The following is a 15,749-nucleotide window of genomic DNA, read 5'->3' as shown; positions in this document are numbered from 1 at the left end:
TTTAACATATAGGGCAGGGACTAATTAATAATTACTTAAACATTTAAACATATAGGATCAGTTCAATTCAGTTTGGTTTCAGTTTCCATGTATGTATTAAAATCGAAATTGAACTGAGTTGTCGACTTGTTTTTTCATACAAACCAAAACCAACCAATGGTTTAAAAAAACAATCAACTCAAGTCGGGTAGGACCAGTTTGGTCAGTTTGACATTTAATGTGAACACTATTAGGAGTCATGTTTCTCTCACTCTCTTGCCACACCGAACCAAACCCTGTTTACGCTCACTCTCCCACTCTCTCCCTCTCCAACCGGCGACAACTAATAGCCATCACCGGTGACTGGGAACAAAAAAAACAGGCATTCCTCTATTTTCATTTTTGTTCTTCCCCAAATACACCATGCTCTGCATCTTTAACACCTATTGTATCCTTACCAACTCCTCACAACAAGTCTCCAATTCATCTGTGCAATAGATGGGCTTGCTCTTCTCCCAAGGATTTTTGTTCTTCAAGGAGTGTGATGTTCTCCTCTGTGTCAACTATCAGCTTTTGGGTTGTTGTGCTTACAACCAGAAACTCAACTCTAATGATGTGCTCCTCTGATTGTTGCCAGTATTCAATGAAACGGTCACGGATGATGCAGTGCATATGAATGCATCCAAATTGGTTAGGGTCATGGCAAAGATGCAATGTTTGGAGAAGAAAAAATGAAAAGAGAGGAATGCATTGGGTTTTTCTTTGGTTGCAAATGATGGTTGTTAGTCGTCGTCAATTGGAGGGTGAAAGAGTGGGTGCGAGCAGGGTTTAGTTCGGTATTAGCAAGAGAGTGAGAAGAATCTGGTGAGAACAGAGCCCCTAACAACATTTACTCCACTTGCACGCTTGAAGCACGTGCACAAGTCACATGACGTGTTGTCACGGTCTAACACAGGATTAGCCTTGTCCACGCTTGGAGGGCTTACGTTAAGGGACATCACCATCATTTTTGCCTGTAAGATTTTTGGGAGAATTGATGTTATCTTCAGGCAGACCTCCAAAAGCTTAACGTACTATTTTAGGAGGAGTGGTTGACCTCCTTGGGTGCCTAACCTTACACTCCTATACCAACATCCCTTGCGGGGCAGCCTTGGTTAATGGCTAGCATGGCTACCAGGGTTCCTCATGGGTGCACACATGCTCATGGGGAAAATGCATGGACCGGCTAGCCCCTTGCCTAAGCTGAATGAGCTATCCCGTTGCCCATAGCGCACGGGTGTGTTCCGGCCCTACGGTTGCCTATCATCATCGGCACATCAGGTGCCTACATCATCGACATACAGGAGTCCCTCTCATCGGTGCCCAATCGCCTCTCATCATGGTTGCCCCCCTTTAACACGTAAGAGGCGCCTCCCATGGACCGGCCAGAGCCAACAGAGTGCCCCAGCCATGCGAACGGAGGTCATGATCCAGTGCTACTAAACTTGGTGGAGCCATCACATCGGGCAACTCCTAGCCCCAAGCACACAAAAGGCTTGTCCTGGCCTGCTTTGGCCTAGACGCCGCACAGGTTTCTTCCGTTGCAGATCTACCCCCGTGACAGTTGGTATTAAAGCGAGCTAGCCAACTGCTACGACAGTTGGTATTAAAGCGAGCTAGCCAACTGCTACGACAGTTGGTATTAAAGCGAGCTAGCCAACTGCTACGACAGTTGGTATTAAAGCCAGTTGAAGCGGTCACCTCAACAAGTAGCATTTTGTGGGGTGCGGTCCCTAGGCACTTCCACCCGAGTTCAAGCAAGCATTCACATCAAGCCTGACAAGAGGCCATTCATCGTGTCCCCATTCCAATGACCCCGAAGCAGCGCTCATGCGGGGGCAGACACATTGGCCATCTCGTGGAAGGCATATTGTGGCGATTTGAGTGGGGGAGTGCCATGCTTTATCACGGACATCAGTTGCTATTCATTTTGGTGAGGTGTGGGCGGTGCGCCTACATCTCAGTTTCATGACAGATGGGCCATTGTTTCGTAGCTTGTCTGAGGCACTACTAAGGCAGGGACAGCAGTCCGAAATTGGTTTGTGTCGACGGTTGGTCAATGAATATCACTGAAGTGGTAGTTGTGCATCAAAAAAGGGTCATCGGTCGGTTGAAGCCACAATATTGGAATGATAGGAATGTGGGTACACTAGCCGTTGGAGCATGGCGGCCCTACACCGGCAAAGCATCGAAGGACATGCTCAGCTCAACACAAGGCAGAACACTTTTGGCAGCAACAATACATCACAAGGCAAGTGCATGTTCGACAACATCATGGGTAAAAGTTGCCACACTCGCGCACATTGCGGTCAGATCTCCTTGAGGAGGTAGCCCGAACCGGTGAGGTGAAGTGTAGTTTTGAAGGACAACAGAGCATAAGCCATGACTAGGTTTGAGTAACCCGCACACGACGAGGTGAAGTTCGCAGGCCATCATGGTGAAAGGGTACCCAACACACATCGCCAACAATAGGAGTAGACTTATCACATCGTGTTCGATAGCACCATTGAAAAGCAACCACGGAGACGGTCGAGCCTTAAGGTAAAGAGATACATGGGGCGGACCTCCACGAAGCACACACATTCAAATTTCTTCAAGGTCCCTTCTTTCACACATTCAACGGCATAACCATCGCGCGGTTTGAGTAACCTCAACACTGGGGGTGAAGTCTAGGCAGGTCGGCATGGTAAAATGGTTATGTCCCCATCAATGAACACAAACATAGGCGAGACTTGGGTTGGCCAGGCGAGCCCAGGAACTGGCACACAGGTGGATGGTGCAAGACACAGACGTCCGCTCACAAAGTAGCCATTGTCGAGGACGATAATGGTTTGAGTGGGGGAGCTTGTCACGGTTTGACACAAGCTTAGCCTTGCCTATGCTTGGTAGGCTTACGTTAAGGGACATCACCATCATTTTCGCCTGTAAGATTTTTGGGAGAATTGATGTTATCTTCAAGCAGACCTCCAAAAGCTTAACGTACTCTTTGAGGAAGGGGTAGTTGACCTCCTTGAGTGCCTAACCTTGGCACTCCTAGACCAACATCGCTTGCGGGGCGGCCCTGGTTAATGGCTACCAAGGTTCCTCATGGGCGCACATATGCTCATGGGGACAGTGCATGGACCGACACTATGCCAACGACACTCAATGGAGGCTTGGCATGCGGGCCTAGCCTAAGCATGACCCTTCACCACGTTAGCCCCTTGCCTAACCTGAATGAGTTATCCCGTTGCCCATAGCACATGGGTGTGTTCCAGCATTGTGGTTGCCTATCGTCATCGGCATACAGGAGTCCCTCTCATCGGTGCTCAGTCGGCTCTCATCATGGTCGTCTCCCTTTAGCACGTGAGAGGCGCCTCCCATGGACCGGCCAGAGCCAGCAAAGTGCCCCGGCCATGCAAACAGAGGTCATGATCCAGTGCTACTGAACTTGGTGGAACCATCACATTGGGTAACTCCTAGCCCCAGGCACACAAAAGGCTTGTCTTGGCCTGGAAGCCGCACGGGTTTCTTCCGCTGCGAATCTACCCCCGTAACATTGTGGTGCATCCTCATGCTACACGAACAGTGCGCGTATGCACCCTGCCCTGATATAAGTCGGACTATACGCTTCTTTGAAATAACCCTATTTATTAGGGCATGTTTTTTGTATTGAAATAAAATAATAAAAATAAATAAATGATAAATTGTCTAAAACTCATCACTTTTCAGCATTACACTTGAACTCGCCACAACTTTTCAAAACGTCCATGGAAAATAAGTTATTATTTTTCCAAAAACTCGCCATCTATTAGAGCACCATTAGTTTTCATTGGCAAAAGTTGTCCATATCAGTATAAATGCAAATTTTATGACCAAATTGCCCTTGAATGACAAGTTATCTAGGGGTGACCATGGGTCAGGCCCGGACTAGGCATAGCACTAATGATAAGGGCTTTAAGCTAGGCTTTGGCCCGACCTGACCCGCACCCCATGCCTAGATTATAAGCCCAAGCCCGACCCTACATGGGCCTAGGTCATGCTTACAAGCTTTCTAAACCTAACGAGTAAGGGCCCATGACATCAAATAATCAATTTTATTTTATTTAAAATTTTTAAATTAAATAATATATAAATGTAACACAAAATAATTACACAAGCTAAAGTTAAATTGGGTTTGGCTAGGCTCTAGGCCCATGGCACAAAAAACAAGGCATGAGCCTCATTTAATTGTTAAACTTGATTTGGCTTGGGTTACCTATCCTTTTATAGATGAAGGCAATGCCTTAATTCCCATTCTTAAGCAATGTAGAACATGAAAGGAACAACACTAAATACTTAGTGCAGCCATTGATTATTTTTTCCAACTCATACATGATTAGGGAATGAGAATGGAGGCTTTGCCTTCACCTATATAAGGCCTTGTTTAGGAGGACAATTCCACACTTTAATTAACTATAGTGTTGACACATATGTTGACATGTTTCAATTCACAATTATTTATTTATGTTAAAATAAAACTTATTTGTTAAACCCTTATATTTAATATAAAATAATAAATATATATGTATATTGCAGGTCGGGCCTGGGCTTGAAGTAATAGGCCAGAGCCTGATGATGAATTTTTTGGGCTTAATGTGGGCCTAGGCCTGGGTCAGGCTGTATACAAAAATCAGGGCCTAAGCTCGGAAACTTGTAGGCTAGGCCAATAATGATCACCCATATAGTTAGTCTTATTAAACATATTTTTATGATAAAAATACCCTCAAGTGTCCAACTGCCTTATTTATAAGATTTCTACTGGTTAAGAGACATTTTGGTCTCATTCTGCTTATTTAAAGTATTACAGGGAAGCTGAAAAAATGGGTTTCGGGTCAAATAATAAGAGGGTACTTATGCAATATTGGAAAATGGGTAAAGTATAACAAAGGGTAAAATGGTAATCTACTAACACCTATTAATCTCTTTAATGTCAAGCTACTAACATGGGGTCCCATGTTTTGAAGAGCTTTAAATGAAATGTTGAAAAGTCATTGTGAGTTTTAGATAATTTCCCTAAATAAAATTTACATAAAGGCAAATGCTAGTAAGTGCTTCAATTTAATGGACAAAACAATTGCTTTAGGCTTTGTTTGGATATATAAGTTTTTATTGGTTTTGAGCATTGGGCTATGAGATATAAAAATAAGACAAGCAGGGGTTTTTTGAGTATTTGGTAAGAGTTTATTTTCCTATCACAACAACCTATAGCAAGTTTGTACAAGTTTCCCTAACTTTCCCTTTCCTTTCTCTACCTTGTTATTTCAAACCAAACACAACCTTAAGCTTGTGGGCATGATGCCTAAAATCGAGGCTTTGTGCTTTTATGATTTAAAAGCACAAATCCTAAAACTTATCCCACACAACCTTAGTTTTTTTGTTTTTTTTTTTTATTATAGCAATTCAGGCTCAATTTGGGAAGCGAGCAAATACAAATATGTTCATTGTAAAGCTTTGCTTGTGGTCAAGGCAGATCTATAAATTTTTCATGGGGGCAAAAGTTAATAAACATGAATGGGGACAAAATAGAAGTAGGGTATGAGAGGGATTGTGTGTGATTTTAAAAGCATAGGGGAGGCCATGACTCCCTTCTTCCATCTCCTAGCTCCACCTCTGTATACGGTATTTTAAACCTTGTATTTGCATCGCTTCCTAAGCTAAGATTCAAGTAAAAATGACTAATGGGGTAAACAGTTCAACCAAACTAAGCCTTAAGTAAATAAATGGCTCCTGAAGCAGGGAAAAATAACTAGATTGGCTTTATAATATCTACATATACTCATAATTTGTTGGATGAAACTTTTATATGGTCCCTACTATTTGTTTCAATTATCACATTGAGACTACTTAAATTCAATCAATTCAATATCATTTTTCAAAGTTGAATGGGCTAGGGCATTTTGACACCAATCCATGCATCGCATACAACATGATCATCGAACAATAAACATATTTGCCCCCCCTCTCTTTCTCCATCATATGCTTATACCATTCCACAATGACTCAATGCAATACTAAAACTTTATCAACCTGACGAATACCTCATACGTGAGAACATGTCTGTTGGGACAATGGAGGCAACACTTTGTTTACCCTCAAAACACCATTTGAAGTCTTGAGTTTCTTTTTTTTTTAATTTTTGTTGTTGTTGGCATGTTTATGTTTCATTAGAGGATTGCAAGGGAGTGTTTCTACCACGGTCGCAGGAGATCTAAACTTTCCTTACATATATAATCACTCTTCCAATGCTTAATTCCTCTGCACTTTAGAGAATGATATTATCATATATTCATGTTGTGAATGGGTCAGTTTTATTTTTATAAAATTTGTAATTCAAAACAAGGACTAGACTAATTTGTACTGTAGCTAGGGTAGTCGCTTGGCATCACTCTGGTTAGGGAGGTGTGAGACCAAACTTGTGTAGTTGCAAGCTTTATGTGGTAAGGTCAGTGGACCTTACGTGCACCATGTTCTGTCCCCACCCTTCGATCCCCAAGTATAAGCTACAAATAACATATTAGAAAATTTCCGTATCAAATTAAACTAATTGCTAGGGAATTAACAACTCTTTTAATTTTTAATGGTTCATTGCAAATTTCTTTATAAGATTTATAATTGTACAAATTCAAGAGCTAGGATGGTGGGTCCCTATGAATTAGACTTTCATTGGAGATTTGCAATGTATGTACTAAGAGGACATCAAGTAACACTATTTCATTCTATATGGTTGAGAAAGAATTCATGGCATATGTGTGGGAGCATATATTTAGAGTGTGGGAGTGGGAGCATATGGTTGAGACTTTCATTGGATGTTTGGCAAGAGTAAACCAGTTAAAAGTGTGGGAGCATATATAAATATAATTGGATTCCTGATTTGAATGGCCAAATTAAATTGCAATCTCGTAAATAAAACGCACAAGTACTGGAATTTAAACTTACTGCACTAACTTTTCAAAACTTAAATAAAACAGATCTACTGCATCCATACAATAAAACAGACATACTTGAATGACCACATCACTTAATATTTAAGAAAAAACAAACATGGAATAACAACAGGAAGGGACACTTGGTTTCTATTCAAATGCTTGTATGTTATGGAGTTATGATTCATGCCACGAGCCTCCATATATCATATAAATGGGGAATTCATGGAATGTAGGAATTGTGTATTGTTTAGTAATTAGTAACCAAAATAAACGCTACCTAACAGTAGGTTCGGACTTTAGAATGAAGTCATGACACTGTCGATATTCTAATGCGATTCGACAATAAATTTAATCATTATTTCCTATGAACATTGATTTTTTTTAAGTATAATTTATCATCATTGTTGCAATCATGGAAAATCGTTTGAAGACTTCAATTTGGAAGCCATACACAAACGTATTAACGAAGATTAAAGATCATGGAAACATTACACAATCTTTAATTTCAATCACGCATGAGCCATGTAGAAATCAAATGTTATGAATGACATTTAGATAAATTAATGATCGTAGACATGCTTAATTTGAGTCATGAATTCGCTTTTGTATTTTGCCTTCCACGGATTGATATATAAATCAGATTATGGTGATATTTGGATAACTTGGCTTTGGTGTAAATAAATATACACGGTTATGAAATGTTAATGTATCCACATGTGATTATGTTGCCATTTGGTTTATAGCAATGGTTAAGTTATTCATGACCGCCAGATAGTAAGTGGTTCACTTAAGGCTATATTTCATTTGAAAGAAGATAGGACATAAACAAGAAAGTTGAGGAAAAAAGGTTTATAATGCTTAGTCTAAAAGAGTACAAATACAATTATATATTTGAAGCATTAGAAATCAGGTTTCACATGGCTGAATCAAGTTTAGTGGTTGGTTGAATATTTAAATTTTTGTTAACCTAATATGGGAACCGATTCGCCGATGAATTTGAAATCCAAATTAGAACTACCATACTTGATATGAAAACTACAATGTGTAGCTTCAAAAGTGATAGTTCATGCTCACAACTTGATTTGATAAATGTGAGTATGTGAACATGATATCATCTGATATTTTTCTTGCAAAAACATAGTAGACAACTTATGGAAATCAGTTCCTATCATGGTTTGGTCAAATTTTTGGGAGGTAAGGAAGAATAGAAGACAACAATAAATTAGAGATAACTAGTGAATTAGCCCTTATCCTCTTAATCGCTTATATAAATCACTCTCCCCATCTAATTAGGAGCTTATCAAAATCCAATTTGGATTAAGATAAAATTGACAAGCAATATCTTTTTATGAAAATGGATGCTCTACACCGAGATCCATGTTCATTTTCAACCCAAATCACATGACAAATTAAGTTGTCATGTGATATATTAACTAATCATAGTAGTAATGAGCTTTATGCCCATTTTCTTTAATGGTTCACATCTCAAATATATTGCATGGCCATTTTGGGCCAAAATAGTGTATGGCATGAGATCCACAAAGGCATTACACAAATTCATAAGGATTCTATCCCACATTTGGATGTGATTATGCCGAATTTATTGCTCAACGACAATGAGCTGTTGACCCAATGAACCTGGGTTCAATTTGGGCCCAACATTTATACGTAAATGATCATTGGATTCAACCACCTTATGAAGACCCGAGGATAATAAATTTATGCATGCATGATAAAGCCTATTAGGTAATTAGCCATGTAATAGTCTTTTACATATAATATTTTGTCCCATAATTATCAAAACACTGCCCACAATGAATGACATATTCCCTAATTATAAAATGCAGTGTCACACTTTTTGCTCATATGGATTGAGAGATTAAAACGTTTTTAATAAAATAGTAATATATCATATTAACACATTTTGCATATTATATTTAAAATATAATTGAAATCTACTATTGACAATTATGTTTTCTATCAGAAATAGTGTAAATCCTGATATTTACTTTGTTTGACAAATGGATTGAACCTAACACTATGACCACCCACTTATGTAATCTTCCAAACTGCCCCAACATGCCTAGGTATTTGACCATTGATGGGTATCATTTGTTACCATATTAAAGACAACTTGGTCCAAAACCTAGTACAGTATCATAATTGAGTATGCGGTTAAATGCAACTTTTCAGTTTTGTCCATCTGCCTCTAAAGTCCATAGCATAAACTCCCCAAGTTTATCAAGTGGATGAGAACATTCTAAACTAACACAAGTTTTGTAAGTGTTAATTTTAATGAGTAATTCACAAAAACACACCAATAAGACTAAAAAATAATAATGTACTTTATTCATTTACTAGTAATGTTTGTATACATCAATTTGATTTGAGTTAAGTGCATACATTATATAACATTATGTACAACACATATACATACAAAATAATATAATATTTAAACTTTTGCACTGCACATATTTATATTTATACTGGAATGAGTACAAATACAAATAAGTGCAATGCAAATAGAATGTTTATAATAAATATAATATACAAGGTTTTTCAATGTACGTACAGCCCTAGTTGTAAGCTCTTTGGATGCCACAACCTCTTAGTTATGGAGTAACTTGGTGGTTAAGTAAAAATATAAGCCTAGTTCAAAGTATTTATAACCTTATGTAACATGTGTATAAGGCATTTTGGGTGGTAGATACACTATTTTTTTTTTACAGGGGCTTTATACTACTTTATTCAACAATAAAAAAACATCAATATTCCAAAGCCTAAAACAGTCATTTCGGCGAGCCTTTAAATAATACAATACACCCCATACATGTAGAAAAATACGATACCAATCATATAATATTATACTTTGAACCATGTATACATGTACAAAAATATGGGAAAATACATGCATTCCATACTTCTAAAGCATATAATTAAAATGCCCTTATACTATTTCATGTTGAACCATAAAGAATATCATCAATGCAATACATACAAAAACACTAAAAGTAATTGAATTTGTCTTTACCAAATCAAATGATATAGGCTTGCATTAAATATGATCTTATAATGAGCACACTTGATAGATTAAGATATTAATACAACAAACATGAACTAGATTAACAAGACTCTTTTGGATAAAAATTATACATCAACTTTTAAGACTCACTATGTACAATTTACCACATGTCATTGACCAATACATTCGAGGGTAGCTTTGTATGAGGTGCCCAACCTCCATGAATATCAAATGAGAAAAATGGCACAATGAGGGCAGATTGTTGGAATATGAATGTTGAAAGTTCAGGGGGTCTTTATAGCAGATGAAACTTAGAGGTGCTATTTTTTACTACTCCCAAAGTACACGGTGATAATGAGCTATAATAAAGTAGTAGGTGATTGAAATCCAAGCACTACTCTAGCACTAACAATGCCATAAGAGCATGTGTACACGTAATGGACGACCCATTCTAACAAAAAAATTAAATTTGTAAAAAAATAAAAAAAAACGCCAAACTGTTGGACGGTTCGAATGGTTCGACCGCCTGGGTCAGCAACTTGCATGCTGACCGAATCAATGTTTTTTTTTTTTGCAAAATAATAGTTGTTGGGTAAAACATAACCGGTCACCTGACCAGTTCCCATTTTTTCCATTATGACTGTCCGGTCCGGTTTGGTTTTGAAAACCATGGTTTTAATTAAAAAGGATTCCAAGTTTACAAAGATTTAGTTCTTGCCTTGGTGTGATAGAATAAATATCAAAAACTTCATTTATATATCTTATATTAAGAGAAAAGAGGGGTCCTCTCACCATAAGTGCTTACATAAACCTCCTTGTATCATTATTCACACATATGGTTATTTAATCTTAAATTAGATTATTGAAATATAAGAAACCAATATATATATATATAAAAACATATATACTCTCTCTCTCTCTCTCTATCTCTCCGTGTCTATAACATTTCCCATCTACTAAACCCCACATTTTAGTTTAAATCTCTAACCCATGCTGGATATTGTTAATTAATAAAGTGGGGTTGTAAATTAAATGAATTGAGCTAGTTTAAGGGACAATCCTATCTTGGATCCAAACTAATTAATGTCAACACCCAAAATTCCCACCTAAATTAACCAATTTTCCATTTAACCCCATGCATTGCATGGGTTTAAGGGTGTCAATGGACCAATTTTGGACAGATTGGACGAACCAATAAGACATATTGGAATATAGTTAAAAATATTTATTAGATTGGATTGGACGTGGTTCGTCTGTAATAAATTTATATTGGATTGGATTGGATTTAGCTAATATCTAGTCCATTGATATAAGATAAGAATATAGGTGTAAATGGATCAGGTTTGGGTTGAAACCAATCTAAATTAATGGATGGGTTTATTTGTGAGTTCAATATATAAAATAGTTTTTTTTTGGTAAATAAATAACATATCTATAAACATGAAGTGTGAGATAGCTAATGCTCTGGGCTACTTCACTCATACTATTGTCTTCATTTATTTTTCTTTACTATGGATAATAAAATTTGCATGTTAATAACAAAAGAAGTAGCAGGATAAAGGGCCCCACGGTCTCATTCTATAATTACTATTTGCCACTCCATAAAAAAAAAAAGAAAAAGAAAAAGAGTCTTAGGGAGGATATAGTTTGATAAATAAAATTTAGTTACACCATTGCCATGAGAACCCCATTTTGAAAATAGTTGTAGTAATGAACCTCTACCCCACTTTGCCGTCAGCTTTCATTGTGTCTAATTTAATTGTACCTCATCATATTCATCTTTCTCTCTCTCAAACCTACCAAATTAAAGCTGTATAGTCAACTATTTGGTTTCCTCGTAGATTAGCCAATATGCAAGGGTGAGGTTAAATCATGAAGTAGTGGTTCTATGAATTAAATAATGCGTTATTATTTTGTACTTAAACATTACAATGATATATTGGCTTATATTGCTAAGGATTTTATGATGACCCCTTGCTTTTTTATGAATGAAGACTAGACCTGTATTATTGGTCTCATTAAGAATTTAACCTGATAAAAAGGGCAGCCTAGTGCAAGACTCCTACCAATGTGGGGTTTGGGAAGGAGCAGATATATACAATCTTGCACCCTATATGCATACAGAGATGCTATTCTAAAGGCCATTTAAATTACCCCTTGTCCAATGACAATAACTTCAGAAAAGGCTTTTGGTAGGGTATCTAACTTTATTTACCCAAATCCTAGCTATGTGCATCAAAACTTTAATGCAGAGACAGCGATAGAACAAAACTTGGACGGGTCGTTGAGATTTCACTCGATTTTCCATTTCTCTCTTGTTTTTTATCAAGCCAAATAAAGCCAATTTCCCTCTCATGTCTCAACAGTGATAAAAAGGATGACAGATCTTTACAAAATAAAAAGGGGGTAGAGGAAGTTGAAAAAAAGCGAGCATGAGAAATTGATTCAATCAATAGTTGCATCCTCGCCCATTTGTCTGAAATGGGATAAAATGAACTTATTTGAATGAACTGATATTGTAACATTGTTAGGTGATAGAGTTCACATCGGTGCCCCACGTCACATCCCAAGTTCCCAACCATGTATAGGGAACATCTCCCAAATGGCAAGTAAGGGAGGTGTTCACAGTGAATGTTACAATGTGCATGTGGGGTGCTGATGTGATCTCTAAGGCTCCGTTTGGTCTGTGGGATGGGGATGAGAAAACGGGAATATTTAAAAAATATTCCATTTTCTCTTATTTGTTTTGAGGGAAATAGAGGGATGGGATGAGAAAAATGTGGGATGCCAAATTTCAAAATCATGGATTCGGGGTCGCACCAAAACAGTGTGACCCCGGTGGAAAAACTAGAGAAACCATTGTTACCACTTACCATCGACGACGAATAGAGGAGGGATGGGTCAAGAAAAACAAACCAGCAACAACGAATAGAGGAGGGAGAGAAACAATGCGACTCCGTCTTCCTCCCTTTCTCCCTTTCTCCCTTTCTCAGTGATCTCTCGTCTCCCTCACCTTCTTCTTCCTATTCTTCTCGTCTTCCCACTCACATCTCTCTCTCATTCCCTCATTTTCCCTCTCTCTCTCTCTCTCTCTGATCACCTTTGCTTTCTCAACCCTACTTGCTTTACTTCAGATCCCAAGTTCATCATTTGTTACAGAGAAAGTGTGAAGAAGGGGAGGCCACCATGCAGTGGTCAATTAAGCACCGACGGAGGAGGGGGGACTGTCGGTGCCAGAGGACCTCTTCGGACCTTCAATCATGGAGTTCTCTGTCTCTCCCTCCATCTTCTTCTTCTCTCTTCTTTCTTGTACCAGTGTTTTCCTGTTATTTCCCCATATATAAAACCAAACAATGGAAAGGTAAATTTTGACACTTTCCCATCCCATCCCATATTTTCCTATACCACCTAAATCTTTCCACAAACCAAACGGAGCCTAAGGTTATGGGTTTGGGGAATGGAATACCCATTTCATGGCCATATAGAACTAAAAACAAAGGTGACACAAATGTGGTAAAGTGAATTAAAAATGGTTTAATAATGTGCAAAGAGGTCCCCAAAAGAAAGTGATTTATTACGGATTTAAGAAACTAGAAGAGCCAAGGGAAAACTAAAGGAAATGTAGTTTAATAAATTGAAAATATATAGCACTAAATATAACATGATTCATTAGTACCCCATTTATTTATTTATGGCAAAAAAATACATAACAGAGAAAAGGTAATAGAATAGAGCATAAAACAACAGAGAAATTAAACAAAACTAACCAAGAAAAAGAGAAAAACAAACTAGAACTACTACAAAATAAAACATCACGGGGGGTCTAATCATCTTTTCCACACTCCACTCCAGCAGAGTGAGAGGCTAACAAGGAAAGCATCTAGATGGGAGGAGAATCCCAACACTCTTCAAGAATAAACTTTCCTTTAATGGCTAGCTTATGAACAGACCTAATTGAAACACGATCAACACACAAAAGCACGAATTTCAAATCAAACATAGCATACAAATAATGCAGGAGGTGCCAAGCTTCAGAAAAAGGCAAATCTCATGGATTCCAAACCTTTTAGCAGCAATACAGCATTATAACACTGTTGCAACTTCAGCAAAAAAAGCATAGACCACTTTACAACCACCACATTTAGCAAACAAAAAATCTCCATATGCATTTGCTATCCAAAACCCAAAACCACTAGTCCCAGAAGGGCAAAAACTACCAATAGATAAAGCTTTAAACCCATAATAACTAGGCCAACTATTCAATAAGTCATATCCCTTCGGTTGATTAGTTTTGTAACAGTCGGTTAATTTTGGAGGGAAAACTTTATTCATTTTCAGCATCGACATGCGCACATGAAGTAAGGAGATGTGAGGATTTGGCATGAACTCTTAAAAACAAAGCCATTTATAGCTTTCCAAATGAACCACAAAATAACAATAGACAACTTTAGGGGCGTAAATGGATCGAATTCAAATCGGATCAGGCAATATCCAATTTTGATTTTGATATTCGACGGATATCAAAGATTAATATTCGGATTCGAATCCGATTAAATATTAAAGTATTCGATTTGAATTCGATTAATTAATTATTTTAGGTAATTAATAAATGTATAAAATAGATATTTCATTTATATAAATATATAAATTATTTATATAATTTAATTATTATATATGAATTATATAAAACATTTAAAAAATTATATATTATATATAAGAATTAAATAATTGGTCGATTTCGGATATTTATTGAATCGAATCAGGTCATATCCGAATTCAACCAGTTAGATATTTTAATTATCCAAATTTGATTAAATTATGTCGAATCTCGAATTCGAAATCGGATTTTCAAATATTGTTGACACCCATAGATAGCTCTATCACAAATCCATATGAAAATGCATTTTATGGCTCTTGGGATAACCATCGGGCCCACCAATCACCAGCATAGCTAAAAGTGTTAACTTTTCAACTGTTAAACTGATATTGTTGCCGAATCGGGTAGCTCTAGCATACTCACATTGGAATAAAGCATGCATAATGCTATATGGGGCTTGCCGACATAACCTGCAGAAATCCTCTGCAACATTGTTTCCTTTGCAAAGGATTTGATTTATTGCAATGTTGTGTTGTCAACATTTAGTTGGGGCATGGGCTATATCCCAATTGTACTGTTCCACTTATGTGGCGCCTAGTGGTGTCTAGCTGTCAACAAATACCATAAAAACGTTTATCAACCACCTTTTATTGGCTTTGAAGACAAATCAAGTACAAACATTTATTTAATAAACATAAGTCATACCAAACATATCATTGTAAATATCAGCAATGTAAGTTGCAATTGATGTTCTTGATGTGCGGCTGGATGAATGTATAAATATATGGTCAATAGTGTGTTTTCTGTTAACACATCCGAACTGGCATTTTGTGGCATTTGGGAATAAAAAACAAAATTTAAGAGAAAAAATGCACGTTGACAAATCTTTTGTCGTATTAATTTTGATTGGAATTTGATGATGCGCGATCCGGCCGGTCTTAGCTGTCAACGACCTTGCCTCTGAATTGAGTAACTGGGGACCTGAAACGGGGGAGATGAAGAAGCTCCGGGGAGAACCTGGTGTAGAGGCTCCGAAGCTCAAGTTAGAATCCTTCAAAGGCAAGATAAACCAGATAGCGCAAAGTTTGCATACTTTGTTATTGGGGGGTAGGGAGCCTTTTATAACCACCTCGTGCACTCACTTTCAGGCTTTTGTCAGGTCAGG

Source organism: Nelumbo nucifera, chromosome 6, assembly GCF_055504915.1.
Source record: "Nelumbo nucifera cultivar China Antique chromosome 6, China Antique-T2T, whole genome shotgun sequence".
Taxonomy (NCBI): Eukaryota; Viridiplantae; Streptophyta; class Magnoliopsida; order Proteales; family Nelumbonaceae; genus Nelumbo; species Nelumbo nucifera.
Note: the sequence above shows the minus strand (reverse complement) of the source record.